Genomic DNA, 6320 nt, shown 5'->3' with positions numbered 1-6320 from the left:
GTGACAATCATTTTGAAACTTCCAGGAAATGTTGCTTTTAAATTATTTTTCTGACTTCATTTTCTGACTGGAACAGAGATGGATAAGCCAGTGCACTGCAGTTTGTTGCTGTTGTTGTTTTCCAATATAAATGATAAATTACCTAAATTCGGTTTCGATATGTACATGTATATGAACTGCCCTGACTAAACTGTCACATTAAAAATACAAAAAAATACAATATTTTACTGAACAACTGACTTTAGGTGGCTGACTGTTTTTTTTCTAGGCTTGATTGTGTTTATGGAGTGCAGTCTAATATGACATAATTTATCTTTATTCCACACCGCTCTGTCCCTTCTTCTGTAAACGTGCTGATCATTTCCTGCTTTTATGAAGCCCTGCCCTCAGAAATACGCGATGGGCACTGATTGGTTAGCTAGTCCAGTGTGTTGTGATTGGCTAAACCGCCTCTAGTGCGCATCTATAAATCCCGCCCCTCTCCTCTGCAGCATGTGCTCTGGTTGTATTGTGAACAAAAGTGTCATCTATATTGCTTATCAATTATAGCCTGACTGAGATGCAGAGGATATGTCAAGAGGATCGCACAGAACCTGTGCAAGCAAACAGCTCTTAATGGTATGTTTTTTGTTTGTTGTTGCCTCATATTTTTAGATATGCTGTTATTTGTAAATTTAATATACACAATAAACTTTATCCTGATTAAAGCTTTAATACAGTACGGCAACTGCACGCATTTATATGCATGTATAACGCTTCTCATAGCTTTGTCGAAATAAGTGTATAAATGGAACAGTTCATTGTTTGAGCAGATATTGTTTATTCTCAAACAGCAACATTACACACCAACATTAAAAAAGTGAAATCGCAATCAACCACCCCTTTAAAGAACCCAATTTATTAAATGAGATAAAATCTTGCTCACACTTGTCAATCATCCATAATTTTGGCATTTTTAAATATTAAAATGTATCAAATATTTTATAATGAACAATATAATATTATTTAGAGATATTATTTTACATTTTTATGTTTTTATTTTTATATTTTATTTTTATATTTATTTTTTATTTTTAAACATTTATTATACTTTTTTATATGAATATTTAACATGAAAAATATTATGATTATTTACTGCTCAACACTAAACGTGTATGTATTTACACCATCTTCAGTTCCAGTGATCTGAGTACAATATGTCTGTTTAATTTTCCCCCTTAATGTGGCTGGTTTTGATCTGATCACATTAACGTGCAGAACATTCAGTACAGAGTGTGAACAAGATCTTAACAGAGGGAAAACTCCAATTCTTCACGCTTCTGATTGTTACATGGCAGTTTAATTGTGAACATGATCCTTTCAATCTTCATTCATTTATTATTTAAACACTCAGCCTGCAGAGCTTTCATACGACAGGATGAACTCAATACAGTCTCCATGATGTTTCTTTCATTTCTGGCTGGATTTAGTGTCTGCAAATATTATGGTTTGGCTGAATTTGGATCAGTCCTTTCAAAAGCCGTCCATGTTGGCTTTGGCTAACAGTGTTCGACTTCAAAGACTAGCGCTGAATGTGTTGTGTCTGTTGTAGGATGCAACATAGTGTACACTGAATCTAAATATGTGCTTTTGCAATAAGCTCTGTTGTCAGATACATTTAGCAATGTTGTGAAAGGGAGGGTCAATTTCAAGGCTTCAGCATGTTGTTTGTTTCTGAGGAAGACATTAAACCGTTCAATGCCTTTGACTTCCATTCAAAAACAATCTTTCGGCCACACACTACGACTGAAAAACATTGCAAAAACTGCTTAAAAAATTCCTTACCCCTCCTGTAATTCACAATGTTCATGTTAACCAGTGTCAAATGGGCTAATAATGTGAATATTGGTCAAAAAAGAATGAATGAATAATATCCAAAAACATCAAGCAAGAGAATTACATGAAAACTGACCAAAACTATTCTTGAATTATTTTAATCAGTCCAATGTGTTTCATAAATGCCCAACAAATCAACAAGAGATCAGAAGAAAAAGTCTAGGAGATTTAATTCTTTAATCCATCAAAGCCAAGTGTCCTCAAGTGCTTTATTTATGAGAAGGAGCCATTTTGGTTTGGCCTATTTACAATGTACGGAACGCCAATGGCAGCAAACAATGGCAGTCAGTGATGTTCAGACCTCCCAAACCGAGTTACTGTATTCTTCCATCTAGATTTTTTTTTATTCCCATTCTCTTCAACATCTAAGTGTTTACTCTTTTTCAACCCCATCAATAGTTTATCAGCGCAGCACAGTAGTGAAGCAGGAGAGAACAGCGAGAGAGAACCGAAGAACTGGCCAGGAGCTTAATAATAGATCTGAATCTATTCTAGCCTCCACCAAATATAGTATATGGCAAAATATATGTGGACATCCAAAGAGCACACCCATATGTGCTTTTAAACATTAAATCATAACATAGCATTAAATCATAGCAAAACGTAGCTATACAACTCTCCAGCTGAAATGAACACTACTGCCAGTTAAACACCAACAACGTTTCGTACAAATTATGACTACGGGGCAGATTATCATTAAAAAAAAAAAAAAAGATGTTATGACCATTTTACCATAGTGAATGATTTGTAAACTAATAACCAGCTCCACTTTTATGGCTTTTCTGATATTAGTAAACTTGGTCGGTAGCTTACCCGGTAGAGCATTGCACTTGCAATGCACAGTGCTTGGGTACAAATTTTGAGAAACGCAAGTAACAATGCTCAATAAAAGATTTGCAAATGTGTTTTGATCTCATGTTGCTTTTGTTCACACTACTGTTTTACGGTTTAAGGTGGGTTTAGTGTAGCTGGTACATTATTTTCAGATGCAGTAGAGCATTAACCTTTTAGCATGAATCATCTTCCGTGATATGTACAAAAACCAATGTATGTACAAAATGTACAAAGACCAATGTAATGAAATGTTGACACATTTGCATTCATCTGTTTAAAAAAAAAATTATTTCAAAAAAATTGTTTTTAGCGCCTCTCACTGGACATTGGTTTTTTTTAGGTGCTGTGAAATGTGTGAAAAGCAGTGCAATATCATTTAGTAGTAATGTCAATTACAGGTCAAAACTCACTTTTGCTAGTGTCACAGAACCATACTTTACAATGTGGAGAAGGAAAAAAAGCACAGAGAGGTATTATATTTATCTCTCTCTCTTACATTAGGTCATTCTTATTTCTTAAGAAACCTTGTGTACCTTTAATAAATGGAAAACACATAAAAATCATTCTGATGAGAAGCTGACCTGAGTGAGATGTCTTTCAGCGTTGTGTCTGGTACCACTTCTCTCGTCTACCTTGCTGGCTGGTTGCCCAGTAATGGCCAGAGGAGAGCACCTGGGTAAACAGGTACGCCAGTGGTATGAGTTCTGCTAGTACTGAACCGTGAGACACATGGACCAGTGCTGCCTGCCATACACTTCACCCTTTTAAACACAGACCCAGCCTTTGGGTAGCTATCTAATGTAGCATTCAAACACAACAAACACTCAGCAATCTCAACAGACTGTTTGCTTTCCTCTCAAAGATTTGACCTTGCTCAATTTTCCCCTTTCATTCTCTTTCTTTATCTGTTCGTCTCTCGAGCTAACTTGGAGGCTGAAATCTGAAATATATCTTGAATACTTGAGTGAGCCCCTGCACGAAAACAAGCTGTAACAGCCTCGAGTATCCTGTGTGCCCAACATGTCCTGCTCTTCTTAAAGTGACCCCTCCATACACCTGCTGAAGTTTGTGTTTGCTTTGGAGATGTTAAGACACTAAATAAACATTCAAACTACTTAGTTCATGAATACATACATTTCTTTTGTTTAAAATGTATGGTTTTGTGAGAATCATAACAGATAAAGCTGTTCTTATAAAACAACGTTTTCAAGCCGGTTAAGGTCATTTTTACAGCTATAGCATTCAAAAGATTTTATTTGATCAAATACATTTAAATAAATGAAATAAAATTCAAATAAATAAAATTCTGTTAGCAAAGTTAAATTTTCAGCATCATTACTCCAGTCTTCAGTGTCACATGATCCTTCAGTAAGCACTTTAATATGCTGCTTTGATCAAGAAACACTGCATTTTTATTATCAGAAATTACATTATAATTATTAATAATAATTTTTTGATGAATCTAAATTCAAAAGAAAATAATTTGTTGGTTTTGTATTAATATTGTAAAAGTATTTACTGTCAGTATTTACTGTATTTAATGCTAACTTACTGAATAAAAAAAAAATCTAAAAATTTATAAAAGACTTACCGATAATTTCTAAACAATAGTGTGGATGTCTCAAACTAACATTTATGATTTCTAACAAGTAACTCATTTTGAACTTTCTAATAAGCTATTAAGTTTTATTTTAATATACCAATGTTAGTTAATATGTGTAATTAAGGTTACAAAGGGTTACTGCCTCGTATAAATTATTATTATTTTATTAAATATTATTTTTCCTTTCTTATTTTACTTTGAGGTGGTAGCAGGCTTCAGGAGGCTAAAAGATGTTGGACATGCTGCGACAAAAAAACAAGACAATAAATAAACCAGAAAAAGATATTGACTTTATTTTACACATGGATCCCAAATTATAGCGATTTCTGCAAAGAAAATGAGCAACTATTCATTCAAAACCCAAAAGAATGACATTGCCATCTTTTCACTGAAAATATAGACTTGTGTTCTTTTCCATAATCATTTCTACATAAAAGTGGAGATTACAGCTTCATCAGGAGCATCTTATAATATAATCTGATTAATCATTCAGTCCTTCAGCATTCATCCCTGATGAAAACACCAGTGTATGTTGTGTTTTGCATGCTGGTCTGCTGCCCACAAAGCTTCTTAACTAGCTTAACCAGTCTTTTTACTGGAAAACCATGGTAGTTAAGCAGCTCAAACCAGACTAGCATAGAAACTCATGCTGGCATTTTCAACAGAATTGCTTTGGCAGAAATTACAAAGACAGATCCTATTTTCACATATCCCTTTACCATGACATGCATTTATTAAGATTCCACACTCTGCCTTTCCTTGTAACCATGAGACTGAGGTAAGCTTGATTTAATCTGCTCTCTAACTACATGTATCATTTATATAATAATTATAGGTGGCATCTGTCAGCTCTTGTGAGATCTGACATTTTTCCCGAAGCAGTTGGCACATGTTTCGTCTGAGTCATGACATGGAAAATTAGAACAGCGTAATAAAATCAAGAGAATCTATTCGCCCCTGGAGACTGAGGGGTCTTTAGCCAATGCACACATCATGAGTCAGTTCAGAAGTTATTTAACACCTCCTTCAAAGACCACAGTGAATTCATATCAAATGTTACTGGTGCGACTGTTCAAAAGCATTATGACATTACACAATGTTTAAAAAATGCAGCGAATGTGGATTCTGAGCTCTGTAGCAACACAGATGCACTGAAATCAGTGATCCTGTATAAGCAGTCTCATTACAGTCAAGAACATTCTGTAGGAAATAACAATATTTACACCCAAAGCAAACAGATCTCTCACTGCATTTTAAAATGCCTTTTTCATTGAGTCACACACGGTTCATTAACCTTTGGTGAATATTCTGCATAGCAATCTGTAATATTGCCAATAACTAGGGTTGAAAAGGCAAAAATGAAATCAATTTATAAAAATGAATAACAAAATAAATAAACATCTACAATAGTGATGCATTTACTAAGCCGACTGGTTTAGAATAAGGGGAAAAAATCCAAAGCCATTACCAATGAATAATGACTTCAAAGGTTAGTTCACCTACAAATAAAATTCTGTCATTATGTATTTACTTATCCTCTAAAAGGACCTAAACAAACACAATAAAAGTGGTCCGTATGATTTGTGTCCTTTCTTTCCAGACTTCTGAAGCCACTGGCAAGCTTTGTGTGAGAAATAGACCGTTTCATTGAAAAATGACCTAAACTTTGGTCTGTTCTTCATAAAAACGATCTTATTTCTTCAAAAGACTGTATAGATCAACTAATTTAGGGTTTGTTTTAGCTTTTTGACAGGCATGGTCATGAATGAGGAAAATAAGTTATGTGAAGATTATTTTCTATGTTCTATAAAAATGTTCTATGTTTTCTATGTTCTTATTTCTCACATAAAACTATTATTTGTCTTGACTGCACAGAAGTTGCATGGACTACTATTAACCCCCCCCCCGCCCCCCTCTCTCTTTGGACAATGGCCACAGACACTTTTTTTAATAGAAAATAACTGTACTGAACTCTATATTTTAAAGTTAAAATATTTGAAAGTAATTT

This window comes from Carassius carassius, chromosome 14, assembly GCF_963082965.1.
Source record: "Carassius carassius chromosome 14, fCarCar2.1, whole genome shotgun sequence".
NCBI lineage: Eukaryota > Metazoa > Chordata > Actinopteri > Cypriniformes > Cyprinidae > Carassius > Carassius carassius.
Note: the sequence above shows the minus strand (reverse complement) of the source record.